Genomic DNA, 12323 nt, shown 5'->3' on the forward strand with positions numbered 1-12323 from the left:
AATGCTCCCTCCCCTGCCAGGACCAAGAAGGGACAGCTGTGGGGTCCCTTTGAGTAGGGACTTGCATGTGCCCAGACAGAACTTGCTCTTGTCCTCTATGGCAAACTCATTGTCTGCATTCCTTAGCTAGACTTTTCGGGGAAGGGGTGGACCAGACATTCTGTACCCTGAAATAGGGAGTGGTTTTGAAAAGTGCCCTCAACGATTACGCTAAAGAGTAAACTTCTAACACTAACATCTTTCAGCTTGTGTAGCACAGTTGACTCTCTTCTCTGCACACACCATTCACCTTATTAGTGTTCAAAGTACTCTAACGTTCCAATATCATTCATTACAGACTTGGCGTCTAAATGCATAGAAATCTACAGAGAAAGTAAGCGAGAGCAAGGCCACACATGCCAACTCTGTTTTGTTTTTCTGTATCCTTGTATCAGGTTCTGTTCCCGTTGGATGTGGTGACCCATGACACCTTTGATCCCGGCACTTGGAAGGAGGCAGAGGCAGCCTGATCTCTGTGAGTTCGAGGTCAGCATGGTCTACAAAGTGAGTTTCAGGACAGTCAGTGCCATTACACAGGGAAATCCTGTTCTGGGCACACGAAACAAAGCAAAGCAAACCAAAACAGACTCTGTTCTCTGTCCTTCTCTTCCTAACATCTGCTTCTCCTTGTTTTTCACCTCAGAATTTAGAACTGTGCTGTGTATGGCTCTGGCTGGGAGTTCTTTTAAAATACACCCAGTGATAACAAGATCTAATGTGTATCCTGAGGGACAGTTGTGAGCACAGGATGTGGGCAAATGTGTTCACGGTCCTCATGTGAAGTGCATGGGATACTCTGTGGTGGCGAACTGGGAAAGCTGGTGTGAGATATGCGATACACTCCAGTGAACCAGAAAGGCTGGTGTGAGATATGCGATACACTCCAGTGAACCAGGAAGGCTGGTGTGACATCATTTCCTCATGAGAACCTTCCAGCATCATGCCATGGTGGCTATGACTTCCACAACCACTTCCTTCCTTTATTGAAGCCAAATTTTCCCATGCGGGAATTCAAAGAAATGTTACTAATGTTCTGCAAATCATTTAATACTCAAGTAAATGGGGACAATTGGAGTAAATGAAGCTAAGTGGTTTTCTTAGTGGCAGCTGCGGAGAGACTTTAAGGACGAGTGTCCATTTTAATTGTTCACAAAGGGGTCTGTCGTGTGTGGCATTTCCTAGTTATTTGAGCACAGACTGCATTTCTTTTGCTCATAGTAAGTTTATTAATAGCTGTGGGCACAGCGTCCCAACAATTGCAGTGCAGGAACACTGAAAGTCTTTGTCAAATGCTTGGAAGGCTCTTGTCAAAAATACATGTATCGCCCAGGAAGGAATGCAATTGACCACCACTACCCAAGAATAAACTGGCTGTACTCAGCTGCCTGGTCTACTTGGCAGGACCCGAGGACACCTTCCAGCAACGTCTGCTCTGAGTGTGAACCCCTGTCCTGCCGTTACTATGTTCTCGTGGCTAACTCTGACCCCACTACCCACTTTTCTGCCTCTGTTGCTTGTGAATCTCACACGGTTGGAGGGGTGAGTGTCTTACAGCCATAGCTACCCTCTTGCTAAAGCCCTCCAGCAAGACACTGTATGAAGTCCTGCCTAGTGCAGACATTCTCCAGTTTAAAAGGAAGAAAGTGTTCCTCCAACCTAACTGACACTAAACCTGACCTACATCTTCTCGTGGCTTTGTCACTGCTGAAAAATGTGACCTTTAGTCAAATACAAGTGCTAAATTCAGGGCAGGGTGTGAGTCGGTGACGGAGGGTAAAAAAGCACAGTGTTTGAGGTTATTGTAGGATAACATCTTCTGAGCATCTCTCTCTCTCTCTCTCTCTCTCTCTCTCTCTCTCTCTCTCTCTCTCTCTTTGTGTGTGTGTGTGTGTGTGTGTGTGTGTGTATACCTGTGTGCATGTATCTGTGTGTGCACATGCATATGGAGACCAGAGGTCAATGTCCTGCATCTTCATGCAGTGTTCCTCACCTCAGCTTTAGAGGTAGAATTACTCAGTGAACTCAGCACTCACTGGTTGATGGGCAAGCCCTGGGGACCAACACCCACCTCCCCTGTGCCTGAGTACAGCCTTGTTCCAACGTACCTCATCTGAACTTCATGCTCTAACAGCAGGCCCTTTATGAACTAACCCATCTCCCCAGCCCTTCTGGGCAGTACCAAGAGGCAGAACCTTGGTGTATGGCTTAAGTTTTGTGGAAATCTTTTCAGTTGTCAGTGAAGGTGGGAACGTTCAAGGAACCTTAAGATGCCATCAGGATGTAACGTGGGGCTCTTTGTGACCCAGAACATACTTAACAAGCTTCTGAATGAACAGTCAGAATCTCTAAGATCATTTGGGTGCTGGTCTTAAGAAGCACTTTCATGCATCTTATCCAAAACTTGGTTTCCCTCCAAAGGATACTCTAGAGCACTGTTCAGTTTTATAAAGTACTCAGTGGCTCCCTCACACCTGACCTCTCTTTCTCCATCCATTACCGTCTCCCACAAGTATGGTATACATGTTACAATCCATGAGCCAAGGTCCTATGTTATTTAGATAGATGGGAAGGGGAAGTGGACTCATAGAGTGGGGGGAAAGAAGGTAAGGGTGGGAAAATATGATTAAAATCAATTCTATACGTGTGTGAGGCTATCATAATGAAACAGGTTATTATTCCTTATTAACATATGTTTGAAACCCATAGTCTGCATTAGGGTTTGCTCTTCTGTACGGGTCTGTGGGCCTTGACAGATGCGCACATTGGCGTCAACCATTGTAGTATCATTTGGAATTCTTTCCTTGCCCCACATACTCAGTGTTTCACCTAATCATCCCTGAACTGGGATCCACGGATCTTCCTTGTATGGCTATATTTTTCCTTTGTCATGATATCGTGAAGTTGGCCAAGTTGATTTTGGTCTTTATCACAGTCCTACAGCTAGACAAGATTTACGGACTTCACGACAGTGGAGATGAAGGCCCTGAGCCAAAGTGATGTGTCTGTCCCACAGAAGAAAGTGACTCCAACTAGGATCTAGGTAGACACTAGCTAATGCTGTGAGCCCCTGCCAGTCTCAGAAAGGGCACCAATGATTGGCTTACAGGAACCCTCTGGTCCTGATGCGGCACCTTCTGAAGGCAGCTAGGAGGACGACTGTGCATCTTCAAAGGAAACGAGTTGCATGATGTTGCCGGATGAGGTCCAGGGATGACTTCAGCGATGATGGGTTCAGTGCCCTGTAATTAAGTCCTGCCTGACTCAAAGGGCTTTACTGAGTCACCCTATGTGTCCTCTCTGCTGCTATTTATGGGCTTCCCAGTTGCTGACATTTTGGTCACACAACCAGCCTGGCCTGAAGCACTGCGGCTCCTGGGGAGTTGAGAATGAATAGGGTGACAGGTGGTATGGGAGAGCCATCTCTCAGAATATTTAGTAACTGTTTTTAAAACCCCCACATGCTTAAAATACAAGTATCCTAAAAGAAAATCCTAGCAGAGAGCTTCAGACTCTTAAGGCTTCCTGGGAGTGCTGGTGAGGCAGAGGCTCTGCTCATTAGTGAAGTTGTAGGAGAAAGTTCCAGAAACTAGGGGACGATGACGCAAAAGCCAGATGGAGTGGCTTATTTGTCGTTAGAAAAGGGTAGCAACAGCCTCCCCAGAAGCCATGTTCCTCTGAGTTTATTTCTCACGAGAACGGAATAACAGCAAACCTCTCAGAGGTCAAGGCAAGCAATAAGTATAGCCCAAAACGAAAGACGTGATTCAAGAAAAGATGAATGAAGGTGTTGGTAGGGCTGAGGGAAACATCCCTGAGCCAGCAATAGGGGGAGCCATTAACAAGGCTCAGGCTTACAGAGGTGAGGACAGCTGATAGGACCTGGAGAGTTATAGAAGGCTACTTGACTCAGATGGGGTCTTAGGTAGGGGGGAAGAAGTCATTGGTCATCCACAGGGAGGGGGTGAGGACGAAACACCCCACTTTCTTTTTTCTTCAGTCCTCTCATTTATAGCTGATGCCTCCATTGGGTCAAACTCAAAAACAAAACAAAACAAAACAAAACAAAACAAAACAACACCAGAGACCAAGAAAACTCATAAGGTAGTTTCCGTTAAGGACAGTGCTTTAGACAGTAGGGTCAGCAGGGTAGAGAGTGACTCTAAGGTCCACACAAATCTCTTCAATGCTTAGGAAATGGATGTGTTGCTACATTAGGCTTAGATGATGCCAGAAGATCTTGTGGGAATCTTTCATAAGCCTATACTTCTATTAAAGTGAACAGTCACGATACAATTAATGTTGTGATGGAATCTGTTGAGCGCACAGCTCTAAATTCACACAACTGTGAACATTTGAGTGTGTCTCTCCTCAGTCTCCTGTAGAAAATTATTTCCTGGAGGCAAGACAAAATTGGCCCGTGTGAAAGTTGGGTGGGCACATAGACAGAGAGTTTAATGAGGGATATGTCCTTAAATCATCTCATTATTGTGCAAACATCATGGAATATACCTACACAAACCAAGATGGCTTCACTGTTACCAGGCAATATAGTCTTTTTTTTTTTTTTTTGGAGCTGGGGACCGAACCCAGGACCTTGCGTTTGCTAGGCAAGTGCTCTACCACTGAGCTAAATCCCCAACCGGCAATATAGTCTTATGAGACCACTGTGTATATGTGTTCTGTCATTGATTGAAACCAATAGGTAATGTGTGACTGAATCTAAGGGAAAGGCCAACCTTTGAGCTTGGCATGCTTTCATTTAGATGAGCTTAATTTAATGTTTGGAGGCCATACATTTGAGTAGTAAATGTTACCAGTCTCTCTCGATAGCTTTGGCATAGATCAACCCTATGGAACATAGTTGTCCGGATTACTTTTCAGGGCTTGAAGCTTGCTTTTGTCGGAACCACTGACTTGGCACAGGTGTCTTTCAATGTTAGCAGACCCAAAGCTCCATCCTCACATCCTGTCATGAAGTTCCCTTTGTGTACTCAGATTCTTGATGACTTTACCTCGATCCAATCACCTTTCTCTGTGCCTGAAGCCGGCTTCTTCATCCTGGAGCCATCTTAAATGCTATCCTCTTTTTTAAAAAAAATATTTATTTATTTTATGTACATGAGTACACTGTAGTTGTCTTCAGACACACCAGAAGAGGGCATCGGATCACCTTACAGATGGTTGTGAGCCACCATCTGGTTGCTGGGAATTGAACTCAGGACCTCTGGAAGAGCAGTCAGCGCTCTTAACCACTGAGCCACCTCTCCAGCCCTTAAATGCTATCCGTAAGAAGATGGGTTGAGTCTTGCCCTTCTATTGGGCACTGGGCTGCTTGTGAATAAACTTCCCTTTTTTGTGTTGTGAATCTTGTCCTTTCAGTGATTGGCATACTGCATGGTACACAAAACTGTACTGGTTTGGTAAGAACTGTATATGGAGAGCATAGTTTTGTTTTGTTTTTGTTTTTTAAAATCACTGACTATGGGACTGCAGAGAAGCTCAGTGGTTAAGAGCACTTGCTACTGTTACAGAGAACCAAGATTTGATTCCCAGCCTCCACATGGTACCTCAAAATCATCTGTAATTCCAAGATTCAGAGAATCCAAATGTCCTCTCCTAGCCTCTGACCACGCATGCACAAGGTACACACACACAAATGCAGGCAAAACACTCATATACACAAAATAAATGGAAATATTTGGAAAACCATTGATTAACTGAATAAAGGGTTTTGCTTTTCACTTAGATTTATTCTATTCATTAGAATAAATGTCTATTTATTAATTCATTCACTACACACAAGGAGCCTCAGGTTGGTGACTACAAAAGGGTCTGCATTAATCTTGTCTTTTTCTAGGAACCCACACCTTCTTTGCACCAGCTGCCATTGACAGGACTGACAACAGGTAGGAGTTTAGAGGTGATAGGTGATCAGAGCCATAAAAGAAACGAAGGAAGTCAGTCTCGAGGACCAGGTCAAGAGATGAGAATTGACTTGCTCCAAAGCCCTGAGGTCTCTCTGAAGAACAGCATAAGAAGAGCATCAGAGGTGCTGGGAGAGCTGATTAGGCCTTAATCTCATAGGGGCTTGTGGTCTGCTGCAAGAAATGTGGACTTTGTTTTGATGGTAATTTTTCTGTAGAGAGATATCAGGGCAGTTACACCACTAAAAAGAGTTTAATTACCGGTATCTGACAGCATGCCACAAATTCACTCAGGAGGTTTATTTAAAAGGTAGATTTTTGCAACCTCCTACTCAGAAAATTCTTAGGTCTGCAAGGCCTAGGAATCTGTATTTTGGAATTGAGCCCTAGAGTGACCATTTAAATAGATAGTTTAAATAGTTAGCATCACCCCCTAGTGGTGCATATTTGGAATTGCAGATGAAGCAAATTCGCCCAGTTTATATTGACTTTTTCACATATGTGTATATTTTATGTGTAAAAAAATGTAATATTTTACATCTATAAGGATGCTGTCTAAGTAATCTATCTTTAAGGGGTGGAAGCTCTATCACCAGTGATTATGTGGAGACAGCTCTCAGAAATATTAACATGAAAATGTAAACTTGGTAAATAGTAATTAATCCGTTATCATGATGTTAGAGAACAGTACTAGCTTTGAAACCACAACCTGCTCGATTATTAGGGTGCTATGAGATTACTGTAATTGCAGCAGTGCAAGCAAGATCAAAAGATACTGGCTTTCCCTAAATGACATATAATGTTCACACGGACTCCTTCCTGCAGCTCAGCTCAAACCACCCGTGACAGATCAGTCCAGTCCCCAGGGCTGGGTATAATTCCCTAGCCAGGCTAGGGAAAGTTCTTGTTAGAATTCTAGTAGTTTGTCATTTAGGGTTGAAAATGTCTCCTTCAGAGCTTCTCTTACACCACCCCAGTTGTTTCATGGTTCATGGGGCTCAGACATCTTCCTCCCCTGGACTTGCAGTAGTAGAGCAGAGGTCAAGGGGAAGGTAGGGGCGGAGCTCTATCTGGGAGTACGTTCTGTTTCTACAAGCAGGTGTGCTGGTAGATAATTCTGGCTTCGCACTCGGTTTATTTGTTTGGTCTCAGAGTCTCCCAGAGTTCTCTTCACACACCCAGCCCATGCTCTCCCTCGTTAGGCACAGACCCACTTTTGAATTAGAAGATTATCTAGTCCAAATCATTTTCATTCCAGATGAGGAAGCAGCTGTCGCAATTGCCGAAGTTCCGTCACCCCTCAGCTGTCTATCTGGAGCTGATACCCGGGATATTTGGAATGGACCAATAGGACCCTTAGAACAACTTCTTTTCTGAGCTATCTTTCAGCAGCTGTTTGTTCCCCGTCCTCCCTCTCTAACCCCTCTCAATCCTCCTTCCCACTCGTTTTTTTTTGTTTTTTTCTTTGAATTTCTGTCTCCTTTTCCATCTAGGTTCACGGCTTAATACGTGAAAAATTGAGAAAAAAAAAAAGGGCCTTATTATTTTAAGATAAACCCAAATGAAAACTCAGCCATCTAACCTCTGCTAACTAAATTATGCAGTGTTTGTGTTACCTCCGGATTTGTTTTTGTGGGTTAAGCCTCTCAAAGGAGAAAAAGGCTTATTTGTTGCAATCCGAAGGAGAAAGACTGGGAAGAAGGAAATACAAAACAAGAGGAAAGCTGAGCCTGCGGATCGCATACCTAGTGAAAGTAATACGAAATGCAAATCTGGACATGCCCGCATGTATTTTTCCATTTGAAAACAAACCTGGTTACAACCGGTGTATTTTTATTGTTTCCTCTGGACTCTATTGCCCTTGGGGGCAAGCGCTCTGCAAGAGAGGCCAGCCTGCCCTCTAGTGGATGCCGAAGACATGCACTCGAAGCCTAGGGCTGCAGCTTGGCTGTCCACAGAGTGAAGCTGGGGAAAGTCACTGAGAGGGAACGCCTGAGCAACTCTCCTGGAAATGCAGTAGATGGAGACACACACTGAAAGACTGGATCCCCGTGAGCCTCGCTTTCATTTGCTCTGAGAAACTGTTCAGTACTCTGAGTTGTCGAAGATAGATTTGAATTTGATGTATGCGTGATGCTTCATGTGTCCTGTGTTTAATTTGTCAAACAAAACATTAACCAAAAAAAACCCTAATGTGCAGATTTGAAGTACAAGTGACAACGAAATGTGCCGACCTTTCACACTATTGGCTTGTGCAGAGCTTTAGCATAGGAGGAGACAAGGGTACAGAAGTTAGGGAGGCCCAGGTCCCATTCTTTGGGAAATTACCCTTGGATGGGAAGAAGCCGTATTTGCACATAGTTATAATACATGACAGAAGTACAACTGGAGAGGGGAAGTACATACTGACATCTTATTTAATATTTAATATTTAAGAACTTTTATGTTGTAAATTAGCAAGTGCATTTATATTCTGTTATCTGAGAAGAATTCTGTAACAATGGATTTCTTGGCATGCAACAAAGACCTTCCTACACAGGCGGAGAGGGTTCAGAAAGGCCAAATAATTCACCCTAGCGGAGCAGCAGGGAATTGTCATCCCTGGGATTCAAATTTGGCTGTCTGCTTTTCCTGTCAGTTTAGTTAATTTTGACAGAACTACACTGAGAGGCTACCAGGTACCAGTTTTGCGCGGGGGATATGAAGAGGAAGATGCCATTATCGTTCTTAGGGTTAGTGTCCTGCAGGGAACTAGACTCTGAAGAAATAATTGCTCTCTGTTGGGACAGATGCGGCAGTGGACATGCGCAGATTTTACCTCTGGAGCCCAGCAGCCGGCCTCCTGTCACGTGATCCTGATAACTGTGAGTGACTGATTAGGAATTTGTAACTTTGCCTAAGGCAGTCATATTTAAAATAGATCTAATAACGGGTATCTGCCCAGGAAGGAAGATCACTCACAGATCCAGTCAGATGTGTCAGAGAGAGCAGTCAACAAGAGAAACTCAGAAAACTCCAGAACCAAAGTGGCAAGCAAGTAAGATGGTGTGCCCGAGCATGCATGGCATCCTTGTACTTGCGAGACAGAGGCAGGAGTTTAAGTTTGTCTTCAGCTACATAGAATACCAGGGATCAGTGTTGGGCTACATATCCAAAAAAAAAAAAAAAAAAAAAAAAAAAAAAAAAAAAAAGCGAAATGAAACAAAAGAATTAGGTTAGAAATAAAAAGGGAGGGAACAGCTGAACTGGTGGGGAGGTAGGCAGAAGTTAAAGATTATGGACTGTGGTCGTGGCCCTCACATTCAAAGCTGCTGTTGTTTTTGTGTGGATGTGGCAGAACACTACAGAGCATGCGCATACTTGCCCAGAAGGACCCTGCGCTTCTTTATGGGGGCTCCTCTTCATAGTGTGAGAACCAAAGTTAAACACTGAAGACTATTTGTTTTCATTCCTCTCAACACTCACCCACCGGATGTGGTTGATCACATGTGGTCGGGAGGTTCGTGGGCAGGAAATACCTCAGGATGTACAGGATGTACGATCACCCCTGATTGGATGTAGGTGACGGAATATTCATAGGCAGGAAATAGGTCAGAATTTATGCTCATCTCTGATGGATTTGTCTTCTTAAGCCACTGCAAGGTATTCATGGCCATTTTCTGGAAGCCTGAAGAGATGGACCCAGCTAGAGCCCATCCACCTGGCCAGAATTTAATTAAAGATTGCTTAAGATTTGGTTTTAAATTGTGGTGTAGTGGTCTTTTTCCTGACTGATGGGAGTAACAATAGCCACCTACCTCATTTGAGACCCTGTGAGCCTAACTCTGATCCTTTACCTTAGAAAACCTCACTGAGAGCTGATCTGTAATGATAATGGTAACAGCGCATCCATAACCCCCAGGGTGTCTATAGTTTTTGGTAGTCAGGGGATAGTACAAACTACAGGACATATACATAAACCTTTGTGGGACGTGTTTATCATCAATGGAATGAGGAAGGGGAGAATTTAAAAATTTGGATTTATTTTATCTTATGAGCGTTTTGCCTGCCTGTATGTATGTGCACCACTTTTACAGCTGGTGCACAGGGAGTCCTAATTTGATGCACGGAGGGCATCAAATTAGGGCATCAAATTAGGTTGTAAGCCACCATGTGGGTATCAGGGACTAAGCTAGGGTCCTCTGCAAGATCAGTGAGTGATCTTAACCACTGAGCCATCTCTCCTGCCCTGAGAGTTTAGATTTTTATAATCCTTCAATGGTTTGCCTGTATGATTCCTTATAAGTCTGCTTTTTCTGTATTGGCTTATTTAAGTTGTTTTCTTTGTACTCACTTTAATAAACACCTAGCAACCCTGTGATTCTACTGTGAAGTCCCTCTCAAAGGAATACTCGCTTAGTCCCTTTAATGATAATTAAAGCGCTATTTCTATATGAAAATAAACCTTGATCTTATGGAAGTGCTAACCAAAATCTGCATATAATTGTAACAAAACACAGGGTTTCCCTCCTAGCTATGGGCACCAGACTAGCTGGATTCACTTTTCCCTGTCCTAAAGGGAATGTAGGGACAAGTTAGAGAACTGTTAAGCTCTTGCTTCAACTTCCTTGTGTAGACTAGAGATGTCCCAGAATATATCCACACACGTTTGTGTGTTGATTAATGAGGGGATACGTTCTAGAAACTATCTGGCTGGACAGTTTTTTCTTTTTTTGTAAGGGTGTTTTGCTTAAATGTATATCAGGGTATTATATGCATGAAGTACTTGTGTAAGCCAACAGAGGGTGCCAGATCCTCTGGGTTACAGCTGGTTGTTAACCAACATGTGGATGCTGGGATTCAAAGTGGGGGGTGGGGTAGGAGCAGGCAGTGTTCGTGATCAGTGAACCCTCTCTATGAACCCTCTCTCTAGCCCCAACTCTCTCTGTCTCTCTGTCTCTCTCTCTCTGTCTCTCTCTCTCATGTGCAAACATTGTAAGACATTCTTACACGCACAGTAGATCACTCTATGTGAACTCTGAATTCAACCAATACATGATAGACATGACATTTATCTGTGCTAGTGAAATATTAAAAAATATAGTTATTTTGTTTCACTGTGTGTGTGTGCATGCGTGCGTGCGTGTGTGTGTGTGTGTGTGTGTGTGTGTGTGTGTGTGTGTGTGTGTGTGTATGCACACGCCTGCTTCTCTGCAAGTGTACCGGGTATGCAGGTACCCAAGAAGCCAGAAAAGGCTGTCAGTTCTCTTGGTACCGGAGTCACCAGTATTGTGAACCACCTGATGTGAGTGAACCTGGGTCCTCCAAAAGAGCAGCTGATAACTGCCAAGCCACCTCTCAACCTCACACAACATGGTCGACAGGAAATGTCTGTGTTCAGTTCTGGGGCCAGAACCCAGGCTTTTGAATAGTCTAGGTAGGCTATGCCCCTAACCCTTAAGACATTATGACAGTCAACTAGACTGTCCAGTTTGTTTTCTGTGGTATTGTCGTGTCTTTTTGACTTTTGTTTTGTTTTCGGACTTGGACTGACGACTATGTTTGAAATCATGGACTGATGACTGTGTTTGAAAGCATGGAACTGTTTATTTTGTTTGTCAAGGAATTTTACTTGGTCCTTTTGGTGCTTAACTTGGAAATAATTTGCGTGAGAGAAATTGTTTTCTGCCAGGGAGTTTTATCTTTCTCTCTTGAGCCTCCTTCCCAAGAAGAAATGCCCCTCCCTGTAGGAAGCTGCAATGTGCCGCGCCTCAAAGATGGCGCTGGTTTCCACCTTCCAACCTTGTAGTGAACAAGTCCTTATTTGGCTATGCCTGTCTGGCCTGCTAGGTTCTGCATAGTGACAGCCTGTCTGCATGACCCACGTGGCACGTTGGGGTTGGTTGGCGTTGAGTACTTAAGCTGATGTAGGGCGTTCCCCGGCGTAGAAGAAGATTGTATCAAGGTTCCTGAATAAACTGCTTGAAGACGATCTCCTCTGGTCGTGTCTTCCTTGCTGGTCGAGGTTGGTCTCGACACCTCCCTTTGCTCCCCTTGCCCGGTCTAGCAACTGTCAACAGTTTATCACACATGTGTATGAAGGACTCCAGGTTATTGAGTTATGTCCGAAGTAGGCATAAAAAAGAACCTGAAAGCTTTGCCTTGGATCCTGAAGGAAGGATCTCCCTGTTGCTTAGACATTCACAGTTTCTAAGGAAGGGACAACACAGAGTGAGGAAGTGTGGGGCTAAGGGTGGCAGGCTAGTGGGCCTGCTAGCAAGCCAGCTGCAGGCTGCTCACGGGCAGCGGCACAGCTCAGGCCAAATCGGCATAAGAGGAGTTTCAAGGTGATGAGGCCGGCCAGGGCTGATGCAAAAAGAT

General features: G+C 44.2%; 1 long non-coding RNA gene across 1 annotated transcript; it reads left to right on the top strand.

Annotated features, from left to right (window-relative positions):
- The first annotated feature begins 432 nt into the window (after positions 1 to 432).
- Positions 433 to 11928, top strand: LOC102546512 (uncharacterized). Its single transcript, XR_001836569.3, has 3 exons — positions 433 to 543; positions 5897 to 5945; positions 7222 to 11928. It is a non-coding gene; the product is annotated as an uncharacterized LOC102546512 (long non-coding RNA).
- Positions 11929 to 12323: the final 395 nt, after the last annotated feature.

This window comes from Rattus norvegicus, chromosome 2 (genome assembly GCF_036323735.1).
Source record: "Rattus norvegicus strain BN/NHsdMcwi chromosome 2, GRCr8, whole genome shotgun sequence".
Taxonomy (NCBI): Eukaryota; Metazoa; Chordata; class Mammalia; order Rodentia; family Muridae; genus Rattus; species Rattus norvegicus.